Source organism: Aedes aegypti, chromosome 2, assembly GCF_002204515.2.
Source record: "Aedes aegypti strain LVP_AGWG chromosome 2, AaegL5.0 Primary Assembly, whole genome shotgun sequence".
NCBI lineage: Eukaryota > Metazoa > Arthropoda > Insecta > Diptera > Culicidae > Aedes > Aedes aegypti.
This window is the reverse complement of record NC_035108.1, coordinates 324,762,438-324,777,857: the sequence shown is the minus strand read 5'-3', so window position 1 is coordinate 324,777,857 and position 15,420 is coordinate 324,762,438.

Below are 15,420 nucleotides of genomic sequence, written 5' to 3'. Positions count from 1 at the left end.
TTGCCAGTACTCAAGAATTGCACTTAGTTCTTTCTGACTAAACGCAAATTAGAAGTCGGAGTTGGTGGGCTAATGGTCATCGCTTCTGCTTTACATGCAAAAGGTCATGGGTGCAATTTCAGGTCCGTCCCTTTCCTTTTCTTGTATTTTGTAATTGTTGTCTATCACTTGTTGCAATCTTCCACTCATAACCCCTCTACCGGCAGCTTCATTTTTTACCCCAAAAATAATATTCAAATCACGATAACTTTTTTGTTTCTCTATATTTTTGCACCATTATCTCACAAGTTCTCAAAAAACTCTTCTTCTTTCAGAATCTTTGTCGATATTGATCATTGGTCATCTGGATCTGAAGATATTCCAAAATTGCTTGGGGACCGACGCGTAACCATAACCCTTTGTTAATTTCACTGGCCACAGAACTTTTATCGTATTCGGATGTATACTTTTCCGAACAATACATCAATGAGAGTATGCTGTGAAAAAATGAAGCAATTTGGTGCAGCCGTCTTTAAGTAATGAGCATTTAGGTTTCTGGTACTACGCAGGTCAAATAAAGATCTTGAATACTTCAAATAACATCATACCGTAAATTTCAAATATCTTCAAGAATTCTTGATCGATTTGTATGATATTTTCGTAGAAGCTCCTTATTACTTGGAGTTATATAGTCCACATTTCATTGTTTTGATAAAATGGTCAAAAACAAAATTACCGCCAAAGATATTTTACATGGAGAATGTCGGTCCCCCAAGAAACATCGGAATATCTTCAAAATCAGATCATCAATGATTAATATCGATTCTTAAACTGGAAGAGTTTTTTGTGCAGTTGTGAAAAAATGGTGCAGAAATAATGAAAAACAAAAAAAGGTATAACGATTTGAATATATATTTTGCGGTAAAAAATGAAAATTAATTTACTCATTCCGCGTGGGAAAGAAGGACAAATTATGGGTGAAATTGTGAAAAAAACACGTGCTCGGCTGGGATTTGAACCCAGGCGCTCTACCAACTCAGCTACCGAGCCACTGAGTTGGTTACAAGTTTAGAATTCAAATCCCTACAGACCACGCGGACCCCTTTCATAACCCATATCCATCCATCTCATGTTACTACACATGCGGAAAGAGCGAGTGCGAGTTATTTAGTGTTGAAACTGTTTGCCTATCTCAACTGTGGAAGAGTAAAGATGTGGGAAGTCTATCAACGTGTCGTTCTCACTCAAGTGACGACATGAAGCTGCCGGTAGAGGGGTTAATCTATCACACTTAATCTAAGCATTCACTAAAACCAGAGAAGGACAAGAAAACGTATCTACGTTTCCATTCTTCCATAATTACACAAAAAAAAATCTGTTCCCGTTATTATGAAAAAAAAAATCATTAAAAAAAATATCTTCTGAAACCATGAATCCAATTCATGATATCATGACGAAAAAACAAAATATCATGAACAAAAGCAAACGTTTCCATGAATGGTAATCATAAACACTCTACACGGAGCCGCAAATCAAACCAACTTTGACTTCTTTTGACGCAATTCGGCTCTTCCGTGGGATAACCCAAATTTGGGTTAACTGATATATACCTATCATTAGGTTGTTTCCATTTGACAGCGGCAAAACAAACAACTCAGTGCAAAAAAAAATCTACCCAGCGTTAGCTTTCGAAGTCTCCGTGATGGGTTAAAACAACTTAACGTTAGGTAAACTCGAAAGAACCCAAATTTGGCTTATTCCATTGAACTTCGACGCTGGGTCGGTGCGTCTCTCTTTGTTTTTGACAACATTGCTGTTGCGAGAGAGGCAAAACAACCCAACCGTGGGTAAAAACTAAATGCAGTTTACGCAAATTTGAGTAAAAAGAACTTATTTTTTGGGTAGTCTGATTTCTCCGTGTAGGCTTTACGCGCATCTGTCAGTTTTGTCAGTTAGAATAAGTTTGAAAATTTTCTGCGCCGGTGGTGATCAGACATATCAGTGTTATTCGTAAGAATAAAAAAATATGAAATTTCTGGATTAATTGAAACTATGTATTTTATATTTAATAGATTTTGCGAAGGATACCGCCCCGGTAGCAGAGCGTGAAGGTCAGGCCCTCGGTGAATCCGGCCTGGGGAATTTGCTCTCGGAGTTGTTCGGTAAGCTTGTTCAAGGGACAGAACCACTCTGTTCGAGTCGTAGATGACCGGATAAACCGGCGAATCGCAAATTGTTAGCAGGTAGACATTCAACTGGGCATGAGTCGAATAGAACTCCATCAGCTCTTCCGCAGTTATGGCTTTCTTCTGGTTCAACGGAACGGACTTGATCTCTTTCGGGGGCTTAGCATCAAGGTGTTCAGGCGACCAACGCTCTCTTGCGGCAAATATTCTGGTGCAGCTTAGCCTGAAGATCGATGAAACTGTTATACGAATCTTTCGTATGCTTACTTACAGCAAGCGATATGCACCCATATTCATGAACGATATTTTCGTTTTCCGGAATTCAGTTCATGATTCCTAGTTCGATTATTTATGATTTTAGAATTCATAGTCATGATTTGCTGTCAACGGAAAAAAATCGTAACACACGGTGTGTGTTACGAAGATATAATTCATGATTTTGTGAATATTATTCATGGTGTATTTTCATAACATAAAAACATACTTTATTCCCAAAATTATGACTCAGATTCCAGATTTTGAGAATGGATTTCTCGCGTAACATTACTAAAGGACCTATGTACAAATGAGAGATTCTCTCCTCTCTCGTTCTCTTTCGATTATAACAGTGGAACACTAAAGATTTTGGGAAGTTTTTCACTACAGATCGAAAGCCAATTTCCTTGACTAGCGTTTCATACAAAAAACGCAACAGAAGAGATTAATGTGACTCAGTTATTGATGAAAGAGAAAGTAAACAAAGAGAGCCTCTCAATGTTAGATAGGTCCTTTAGTAATGTTACGCGAGATTTGTTCTCGTGTACAGAACAGCTTTCCTTACGCCTAGGCAATTTGCTTATCGAAAAGCAAACCTCTCTGCCCTGCCTTACCCCCAACCCATATACTCTCGCATGAACTCTCGATTACTTTTTCAAATCGACGTAAGTTACTTCCATACGGTTTTGAGAAAAATAATTCATAAGAACCACAACCTTTCTTCTAAAACTGTTTTAAAATGAATCACCTTTTTAACATTTTTTTTGACTTCCCTGGGCAAAGAGTATAATCGTACCTGCCACACGATATACGAATGCAAAAATGACAACATTGGCAAAGGAAGCTCTCAGTTAATAACTGTGGAAGTGCTCATAAGAAAACTAAGCTGAGAAGCAGGCTCTGTCCCAGTGAGGACGTAAATGCCAAGAAGAAGAAGAAAAAGAAGAAGAAGCTCGCGTTCAAAAACTAGGGAGTTCCTGTTTTTTTTTTCCACAAAAATTTTATCACAAAATGATAAGCCGATTAATTCAGTTACTTTCGACGTTTTTGTACCAGTGTAAAGTTGACTCAAGTAGTGTTTTGTTTTGATTCGTGGTTAAGTCACTTTGTCTCTCCATACAGCGGAGCGGCGAAAGTAGTGGTTAGGTTGCGAAAGTTGAAAATCTTACTTTCGTCGTTTTGTAAATCCGGAAATTTAACGTTCTAAAATGAAAAATCGAGTTGGTTTAGAGTGGAACGTGTAGAATTTCGTCTGCGAAACACGTAGGATCGATAAAGTAAGTTTGGTTACTTTTCTGACTTGAGTCTGTTTGAATAAGTTTTTGAGAACTGGCGTATATGCATTCGGACTCCATGGTTTAAAGTGGGCCAGTATGGAACATAAATACCCCTTCCTCTCATTGGCCTGCATTCTGATGTGACAGGCGCCATTGTTGCCTATAAATAGAAGATCAACAGCACTTATACGCTGAAAGTTCCTGTTAGTCCTAAGCAGTCATCTGGTTGGTCGCTTGTGTAAGTGGAGCTGATCTGGTGATACTGAAGTAGCAACCGCGAGCGGCCAATCAAACTCAAGTTAAATAAAATCCAAGGAAATTTAATTGAAGGATCATAAACATATAATACGTTAGGTATATTTTGAAATGATAAAAACTTAAATCAATTTAATATCCTTACTGTTACTGTTTCATGGCAATAGGCAGTATCAACATTTCCGTACACAAACGCACAGGAGATGTGACCACAACAATAAAGAAGATATGCTAACTAAAACGTTTGATACATATAGTACAAGTTGGAGTAGCCTGCTTAAGCAATTGACGGTGAAACCTTCTGCGGATGGTTTGATAGATAAACGGTAGCATATTTTCAATAATAATTTGCCCTCTGCCACACCGTCACAGCTCTCAAGAATACGAACCGAACCGAACGGAAAGTTTGTGCATTTATCGGTGCACTTTCGACTGCCAAAAACGTATGTTCATCCTCGGCGGGATTTGGATGCTACAATACGAATGGTGGTGATCTATCTCCTCCAATTCGCCTCTAATGCACTACCACAGTAGTGCCCTGTCCTGTCAGGCAAACAGGAGAGAAGCAAACCTACTTCAGCAATATAGGAGGTATCATCTTTATCCGGCCAATCTCCCCCCCACCCTGCAGGAGCTTCCTTATTTCCGTAGCTCCACCGGTCGTAAAGAACGACGACGACACGGGGAGAAATTTATATTTGCCAGTGAAGCAGCTAACCGAGCGGAAATCTAAATGGAATTTTGTGAGAGAATTATTGGCACGCGAGTGCCAGATCTTGATCGATGGCGTTTCGATGGTTTTTGTGTTTGGCGAATAATTTTGCAAGGCTGAATCATTCATTTGTCTTGTTTTTAGGAAAGACGGTTAGTAAAGATACATAAAGACAGAAAAATGTTTCCCCAAACGCTATTTCCCCGATAGTCCGATGTTTGATGCTTTCAACTGTTACAATATAACCTCAATTTACGAACTAGATTGGGGGTGCGTAAATTGAGTTGGTGCGTAAATTGAATCAGTGCGTAAATCGAGGGAGCTCGATTCGTAAAACGAGGTTTTGCCGTTTGGAGTCTACTTGTATGAAATTAATTTATATTATATAGAAAAAATATGATATTTTAGAACTATAACATATTATTAATACATTGGGTTCTAAATCAGGCTAGAATGTGTGCAAGTTAAGGTCTTCCAAGAACTCTTTGGAGTTTGGGCATATGATTCTACATAAGTTAACGGAGATCAATTTATCATTTCTTTGTAGAAGAATGTCTCACAATACTGGAACCTAGAAGTTTGTTATATTTTTTAGAAGCGTTTGTATTGTCAGATCCAAGTTTTGGTAATTAAGTAAGTACAACAGGTTTTCTAGATCACCCAAAAACTTCCTGGAATATATACCTGCAATGTACTGGCATATTTAGCGATCTTTTGATGTTTTTTTTATATGGCACAGGCCCTTATATATTAATAGTAGTAAAATAAGTATTTTTAAAATTTGTGCCGATGTCCTAGGTCCTCCAAGGACTCCATTGAATATAGGCCTTGGGATCTACGACCGTAATAGGAGATTAGAGGTTAGTTTTCAAATGCTCCACAGGCCCCTAACCATTCATTTGAGTAAACGGTGTATTGTAATAATTTGTATGGATGTACTAGGTCCTCCAAGGATTCCACTGAACATAGGCCTTGGGATCTACGACTGTAATAGGAGATTATAGGTTAGTTTTCAATTACTCCACAGGCTCCTAACCATTCATGTGAGTAAACGGTGTATTGTAATAATTTGTGTGGATGTCCTAGGTCCTCCAAGGACCCCATTGAACATAGGCCTTGGGATCTACGACCGTAATAAGTGATTAGAGGTTACTTTTCAATTACTCCACAGGCCACTAACCATTCATGTGAGTAAACGGTGTATTGTAATAATTCGTGCGGATGTCCTAGGTCCTCCAAGGACTCCATTGAATATAGGCCTTGAGATCTACGACTGTAATAAGTGATTAGAGGTTACTTTTCAATTACTCCACAGGCCACTAACCTTTCATGTGAGTAAACGGTGTTAGGTAATAATGTGAGCGGATGTCCTAGGTCCTCCAAGATCTAAATCGAATATAGGTCTTAGGATCTACAAGCGGAAACAATTATTAATAGATGCTTTTTTGATATGGCAAAGGCCCTTATCTATATGTAGCAGTAAAATGAGTATTGTTTTAATTCGTACCAATATCCTAGGTCCTTCAAGGACTTCATTGAATATAGGCCTTTGAATCTACAAACGTGATCAATGGTCTATAGGTAGTTTTAAAATATGGCACAGTCTCTTAACCATTCATTTAAGTCAACGGAATATTTTATTGATTTATACGGATGTTTTTGGTGCTCCAAAAAATTGAATTGAATAAAAGCCTTTGGATCTACGGCCATAATAACCCAAATAACCAGTAAGCACGATAATGCGGCACGGTAACAGCATTATATGCTCATATAGGGTAATCATTTGATGCTTGTCAGTTCTATATACGCATATAATGCTATTATAATGCCAGAAAAGGCGAAATAGCGTGCCATTATAATGCGAAGATATAACCGTGCTTCTCGGCATCACTAGTGCTGATATAAGACCACGTGAGAAATGTCAGTTGTTTTCGCCAGGTTTTTCGGGCGAATATTTTGTGCTTTCGCGTACACAGCCAGAGAGCTTTCGCGTATGCGGCCAAGCAGCTGGTACACGAGGTAAATAAATAAATGAATGAAAACGGAAACCTCGAATAGTATGCAAAATGTTATAAAATGATTGAGATAGTACTTCTCCGTATCAGACTTATTCATTTTGGTGGTTTTCATCCTTTTAAGGACTTGAAATTGCCACATATCGATCCTTGTTTTATGATGATGAAATTCCTCATTTTGCGTCTCAAACCTGCGACACCTGTATTGTTGAGTTGTTGAAGTTCTGCTCCTTTGCTCCTTCGCCCACATAAGATGAATAGTATTGGAAAGAAAAGTGATCAATTTAAACCACCACTTTTCCCCGTCATAAAACCTGCAATTGTAGTAGTGAGAAGACTTATGTTTGACTCCCTCTCACCACTACATGCAAACACAAAGCACGTGGTATATCTGTCAAAACACTGGATGGCATTTAAACAAGCCCTGTATGCGAATATAGAGCCAATATAGTGCTTATTTAATGCCCGTATGCATCAGGCTTAGAAGCATTAATGATGCTGTAATAGGGTTTCTATGCAGCGAAAGTGCTGTTATAAGGTGTGTAAGCATTTGTGGTGCTATTATAATGCATGTACGCATTTATGATGCTGATTAAGGGCTTATTATTAGTGCTTATGGTTCCTTGGGAAGTGATTAGAAGATAGTTTTCAAATACTTCAAAGCAGGGATAGGGTGCGACTCAAAACTCTTTCGGTGCAACACGCGCTGCCGGGAGACAGCACGTTCAATTTGAAAGAGACGTGCTAGTGTAATATGAATTGTGTTGCACCCATTCTTTTTTGTGTGCTAAAACGCTAAGACTCCCATGTGCCGTTGCTGAGAATCTCTCTGAGCATTAGGCAAAGCTCTCTCAAATAACATCACTTTGCTTTGATGACGGAGTACGGATGGACGCCACTCTCAAACGAACCACACAAACATTTGTTTACTTCATAAACCATATATGATTTCGCGTCACACACAGGGTAGATGTACCAATAGTGGAGGTACTAAACACGATTGATCTTCATTTAACCGCTTAAATTCAAGAAGCACAATTAATGAACATATTAATGTTTTAATGAGAAGAAAAGACAATTGACTAAATGAGAAAAAATGATTTCATCGCAGTAGTCAACGGCATGTCAGTGAAAAATGGGGCTCTGCACAAAAATGTACCTTTCTATTTTACTCTCTCATGAAATTTGAAAACAACAAGGCCTGTAAAAGTCAAAATCACATACAAAATCAAAACAGTGCAGAGGCCTATAGTACCTACACTGTTCCTTTAGTTGCGGTATATTTTTAATTTGCGTTCCCATAGTTGCGGTATCCGTTGTTTTCTTGTGGGATCCTCCACTATAGGAACACTTTACCGCAACTATTGGTACAAGTAAGAAAAGTTTCAGCAATTTTAGTGATATTTCATCAACTTTCAAGTAATTTGCACGCTGTTTTCAACTATTTCGTGTATCAACAAGCAAATACGTCGATTGGCAGTGTCAATTCTGTGGTTAATGCAACAAAATTGGTTAAAATGGCGTTACAACAACTAAAGAAACACTCACAACTAATGGATTACTTTTCCTACTTCGATAATTTCGACGACTTCGGTATGGGGCTCTGCACTGTTTTCATTTTGCATCGGATTTTGACGTTTACTGGCCTTGTTGTTTATGATTTTATGAAAGAGTGAACGAGAGGGAATGATTTTTGTGCAGAGCCCCATACTTTTCGTGTTGACCAGGAGTTTTGACAATTTCCTGAACAAACGATTGCTTTGATTAGATTTGATATATCTGACAATATTTTCGTGTGATCGTTGTGTTTATTGTCGTTTTTGTTTTTAGGAACTGGGTCGGTGATCAACACATAAACAAAACAACTTCAAGCAAATTGTAGTTCGGTCGAACCTGAATCGGGTTGGGGTTGAAACTGTAATTCAGAACGGGTTGCGCCAGCTTCAACCTAGGTTCAAAAACGAATTCGACATATGTTATTGCTGTGTGCGTATGAAACGCAAATATCAAATGCGGGAAGACCAAAGGGGGTAAGAATTTTTACAAGGAAAGCGAAGTCGAGAATTGCTTTTCCACGGAAGTGTCAAGAGTTTTGTCGATTGTTCTGACACGCCCTGTCCCGAGGGAAGATTTGTTGTATAAAATTAAAAATAATTTGTCTGGCACGTAACAAACAACTTCCTACCCCTCCACATGACTCACCCTATACATAACTCCTTACTTAATTAATAAACGGCCTCCAATTACAAAATAATTTCCGAACATTGTAAGACATGTCTTACGTCCTAGTTTCAAATTAACGTGCTTTCTACGTAAGGGCCCATTCACAAAATTCATAACGGTGAAGGGGGGGGGGGTGTCCTTAAGATGTTACAGCTCATACAAAATTTGAAAAATATTCATACAAAATGCGTTACGAGGGGGTGGGTGGGTGTCAAAAAATGGTCATTTTCGGCGTTATGAAATTTGTGAATAAACACTAAAATAATTTTGAAGTGTAGAGCGAGCAAAAGACACCGCCATCATCAGTCACATTCGTTCTCGATTATGTTTCCAATGAAAAGCACCAAACGAAGCACATTGTGCTTTACTCCAAGAGTTTTAAAGAGTAGAGCTGGAGCTATCTTTTGTCTCTCACACAGTTGCAGCAATACTCGCACCTTCTTTTGTGTCACTCAACAAAAACAGGAGACGCACGCAAAAGTCAAGTACAGCACATGCATATTTTGCACCGCTCCGAGTTTTCTGCCATTCTCTGCTTCAAAGGCCCCTTACCATTCCTGTGGGTAAACGATATATTGTATGAATTTTTGCGGATGTCCCTGGTCCTCTAAGATCTCTAACGAATAAGAGCATTAGGATACAGTGAGAGGCAAAATAAAGTGCCCACCTTACCAGTTTTCGAATTTCTCTCATTGATTTGGTTCAAATTAAAGTTAACACACCTAAATCTTTTGTGATATTTTATTTTTGATGTTCTTTTAAAGTTGCACTTACGAAATTTTGATAAAAAAAAGAATTTTACTTAAAGAAAAAGAAAATCAATTTGTATTGAAAAAAAAAGTAGTGACAAAAATAAGTGCCCACTTCCTTCTTGGCCCCAGAAAAGATGATTTAAGAAAAATAAAAAGCAATTTAATAGTTAATGTGTCCTCCTTTGGCCTTAAGGACTTGCTGGAGGCTCTTCGGCATGCTTTTCACCAGGTTTTGTAGGTTTTGTGGATCTAGTTCTTCCCAGGCGCGCTCCAAGGCTTCAAAATAATTATTTTTGTTGGTAACACCAGTTTTTTCAACCCTGGCATCGAGAATCGCCCAGAAATTCTCGATGGGGTTGAGGTCTGGGCTTTGTGGAGGCCATTCCAGCGGTTTAATCCGACAAGACCGGAAAAAAGACTTGGTCTTCTTTCCAGTATGCTTCGGGTCGTTGTTCTAGAGAAATATGAATTTCTCTTCAAGGCCCGTCTGGATCAGCGAAACCTCCAGATTTTCCAGCAAGATGTTAATGTAGGAATCTGCCATCATTATTCCGTCGATTTTCACGAGGTTTTCTACTCCACTCCATGAAAAACACCCCCAGACCATCACATTTCCTCCTCCATGCTTCACCGTTCCTTGGATGTGGTGCTCTGCATCACACACGAGCCCGCCGCTCTCGGTTAGACAGCTCGAGCTTCAGGAGCGCCACATCCAAGGAACGGTGACGCATGGAAGTGTGATGTGATGAAATGTGATGGTCTGGGGGTGTTTTTCATGGAGTGGAGTAGGAAGCGTCGTGAAAATCGACGGAATAATGACGGCAGATTCCTACATTAACATCTTGCTGGAAAATCTGGAGGTTTCGCTGATCCAGACGGGCCTTGAAGAGAAATTCATATTTCTCTAGAACAACGACCCGAAGCATACTGGAAAGAAGACCAAGTCTTTCTTCCGGTCTTGTCGGATTAAACCGCTGGAATGGCCTCCACAAAGCCCAGACCTCAACCCCATCGAGAATTTGTGGGCGATTCTCGATGCTAGGGTTGAAAAAACTGGTGTTACCAACAAAAATAATTATTTTGAAGCCTTGGAGCGCGCCTGGGAAGAACTAGATCCACAACACCTACAAAACCTGGTGAAAAGCATGCCGAAGAGCCTCCAGCAAGTCCTTAAGGCCAAAGGAGGACACATTAACTATTAAATTGCTTTTTATTTTTCTTAAATCATCTTTTCTGGGGCCAAGAAGGAAGTGGGCACTTATTTTTGTCACTACTTTTTTTTCAATACAAATTGATTTTCTTTTTCTTTAAGTAAAATTCTTTTTTTTATCAAAATTTCGTAAGTGCAACTTTAAAAGAACATCAAAAATAAAATATCACAAAAGATTTAGGTGTGTTAACTTTAATTTGAACCAAATCAATGAGAGAAATTCGAAAACTGGTAAGGTGGGCACTTTATTTTGCCTCTCACTGTATACAAGCGTAACCAATCATCAATAGATAGTTCTTCAATATTGCAAAGGCCTCTTACTGTCCATATTTGCAAACGAAGTGTTGTGTTGAGTTGTGTCGATGTTTTTGTACTTCCGAGAACCACGGTATATGGGCCTGAGTATCTACAAACTTAAGTAATTGTACATTGATGATACTTATTAATAGCATAAGATCTGAACTCTTAAGGCTAAGTAGCCCGTTATTCGTTTTGGTAGCCTTGTTGATTCAATTCCGAAATGGCGTCGGACATCGATTTTCGTTATCCCCTCATCGTGCCCATTCCGAAAATACCCATATTATATGGGTTTCCAACGCTTTTCCCAAACCAGAGGTCGCCATCTTGGATCCCAAAATGGCGTCGGATATCGATTTTCGTCATCCCCTCATCGTGTCCATTCCGAAAATACCCATATTGTATGGGCTTCCAACGCTTTTCCCAAACCAGAGGTCGCCATCTTGGATTCCAAAATGGCGTCGGATATCGATTTGCGTCATCCCCTCATCGTGTCCATTCCGAAAATACCCATATTGTATGGGTTTCCAACGCTTTTCCCAAACCAGAGGTCGCCATCTTGGATTCCAAAATGGCGTCGGATATCGATTTTCGTCATCCCCTCATCGTGTCCATTCCGAAAATACCCATATTGTATGGGTTTCCAACGCTTTTCCCAAACCAGAGGTCGCCATCTTGGATTCCAAAATGGCGTCGGACATCGATTTTCGTCATCCTCTCGTCGTGCCCGTTCCGAAAATACCCATATTGTATGGGTTTCCAACGGTTTTCCCCACCCGGAGGTCAATAATTTCCCACAGAATTGTCAAAACTCAATTTACGCACTGCGTAAAAAAAGTGACGTAAATTGAGTTTACTGCGTAAAAAAAGTGATTTGAGGTAGCGTAAAAAAAAGACTTCGTAAATTGAGGTTTTAGTGTATAAGTTACACCAGGGATTTTCTTAACCGCAATCATAGCTTCAAGAATGCATCCACACCCAACGTATCGATTGCATTTTAAATCTTTACGAGGATTAGAAAAGATATTTTCTTTGTCTGGTGTATGTTTTTCATAGATTGGGGTAAAGTTGTTGGTTTTCATCAATTTCTATTGTAATTGTTTCACAAAAGGAAAATTGGACATCGGTACACTACTACAGTTTTGTTTTAAACAGTGCAGAAATAAATCAATCGTTTTTAGAATATACCGAACACTACTAAATGAATTACAAAGTATATAAAGCGTTGCATATTTGTAGGCGTTAAATGTCATATGGTGTCGTTTACAAGTTACGTAACGCTGGAAGGGTGAATGGGTAGGCGAAAGCATTGCAGTTTATACATACATTTGAAATTTTCAATACAAAAAGCGTTGAGGAACGTGGGTCAAAAATTTACAAGTTTAGCGTAACGTAATAAATGGACGCTGCCCACAGAAATGTTCGACTTTGATTATAAAACTGGCCCCTATTTGTAAAAAGACCTTTCGCGTTAACCGAATTGATCGCAAAGCTGATTGTTCATAAATGTTTCAAAAATGCTAAAAACTCTAATATTTTTTTAAATAAATTCTCGAATGTTTTCTATTATCAATAAAAAAAAAGCTTTGACATGAAGCGTATTTCTTGTACCATCGACTGAATACCTAATACACTTTACTTTTAGCCCAAATATCAATATCAATTATTTTTTATTGTTTAGTAAATTGTGGGCCCCGCCCTATCAGTTACCGGAATTATCAAAGATACTCTGTTTCACGGATGGATCATTGAAGGTTGTTCTTGTCAGTGCTCACCGCATCAAAACAAAGGCGCCACTGTATATGGGATTTAACATTCTGTCAAACACACAAGGCTACGGTGGCGCTTTCTATGCCTTCCATAGCGGCCGTTTTGGTTATTTTAATGATCCATTCATTTTCAAAGACATAATCCACGGATTTTGCATAGAAATGTGAATCTTCCAGTTCAAAGAATTTAACCCAAGCACATTTTCAATGTATTGGATCCAATCAGCAACCATACAAAGCAACGAACTGAGATCAAGCTCACAGGAAACAAACCAAAGAGCATGTTCAAATTATTCTACTTGTGAAACAAAAACCACACTACATTGTTGGACCATTCGAACGTATAACCCAAAACTGGGGGTGCCTGGAGTACCCCTCCTAGGTCCAGCGTTGTCAAGTTTACCCAGCCGAGCCTGAAGTAATTAAATATGTGTTGTAGAGTGCCGCAACGCACAGTGGGCAAAACTAACTCACTATTAAGTGCCATACCGTTGGATTAGGAAATTGATTAGTAAGTAGCCATTTTTAGATGTAGAACTCCGAGGTAGAGCGAGGTGGATCAACTAGTTCCAAGCTATCATATTTTTTACAAACTTATTATACAGTTTTCTTCAAATGTGTCGAACGTCAATTTTCTATTTGACCAAAATTTGGTTGAAATTTGTGATGGTCTATAACACGTTTGTAGTTTTTTTTTTGACCCTTAGTATGGAATGACCCATATTTACCAAATCTTATCATCAAAATATTATGTATCATTCATGTTTTAAACCGGAATGGAGGTTACCTGTTATTGAATTCACTGATTTCTATCGGCAGAAATATATACAGTATTGGACAAAACATTTGCAACTTTTTCGATTTTCCATACAAAATTACCAACTTTGGTAAGATATATCTCAGTTATTTATGGACTGATGAAATTTTAATGAAATTTTGGCAAAACATCAGACATAACTTGAATTTTAACATATATTTTTGAATGATTTTTCCAATCACAAGTTTAAAAGCAGTAACTAAACTAAAGTGAACTTAACTAAAGTGAATTTTTTGATGATTTTTTATAAATGACATAACTAAACATAGTGAAGGAATAGCTTCATGGTATCTTCAGCAAAGCTATAGATTTCAACGAGATGAACAAGTTTGCTGAAGACAGATTTTGAGATAAATCGTTTTGAAATGCTCGTCAAAAATTACACCTTAGTTAAACCGTTATTACTCATAAACTCGTGATTGGAAGAATTATTCAAAAATATATGTTTAAATTCAAGTTATATCTGAGGTTCTGTGAAAATTTCCTTCGAATCGGTCCATAAATAACTGAGATCTAGCTTACCAAATTTGGCCATTTTGTATGGAAAATCGAGAAACTTGCAAATGTTTTGTCCAATACTGTAAGTTCGATAAAATTCAAATTTCAACCAAAAAGGGAGTATTGGGTAAAATTAGTAGCACAATTCAATTTTCTGAAGTTTACAATCTAAATATGGCTATTTCTCAACTTCTAAACTTCAGCGGCACGAAATTACTCCGATAATGGGTCGGATTTTGCCCACTGTACATCGGTGGCAGAAGTGGACCCCGAGTACTGGGAATCCAGTGACAAGCCTACAATTAAAACACGATTTGCCAAACTGCTGACACTGGGCAAACATCGGTCTACAAACGCATTAACGTGTTGCAATGCAAAAGCTCTCGGTTCTCGTAATCGTGCGTTCCCATCATCGGTTTATCACGGGAAATGATCGAAGCTTGTCGTCACACGGATTGGGTGTTGTGGTGTGGAATTCGTTCGCTCGTTCTATGATGCACGATGGTCGACGGACAATGACGACGATGGTGCACGGATAGGGCAAGTGGTGTCCTGTATGCAAATCAGAAGCTGTGACATCCACGTGATGTGTTCGATATTGGTAGTTTAGTTGAAGAACGTTGTGCTCGCATGTGTGGTCGAAAAATCTGGTAGGGATATTTTTGAAGCATAGTATGATGATGATTCTTGAATTGGAAAAATGATTCATTCATGAATTGCAAAAATAATTCATTATTTGGAATCAGTTTAGTCTTCCTTACCTTTTCTTAATTCTTCTACTCCATTCATTGACCTTTTGGATACCCTCGGATTCTCGTAATGCCCTTTGTAAAATAATTATTACAATTTAAATTTACCTACTTTAAACATGGTTAGCCTCAAAGAGGTCCAGATAAACTTAAGGCCGCACGGGACGTCATCATAATCACCCTATCCATTTCAAGAAGCAAATCTCAAGAACCACTCCATATATCTATGCGAAAATGTATCACTATGATTCTATATATATAGTGCACAACCCGATAAATTTTCAGCTTCATCGGTTCACTAAAACTCGAGATTTGCTTCCACAAAGTTTTGATGATTATTGTTAGAATGAGACGAAAGATAGGGAAAATAACACGGTCTCCCGTGTCCCCTTAATAGGCAGTGCACATCGTTCTTCCAAGGGTGAA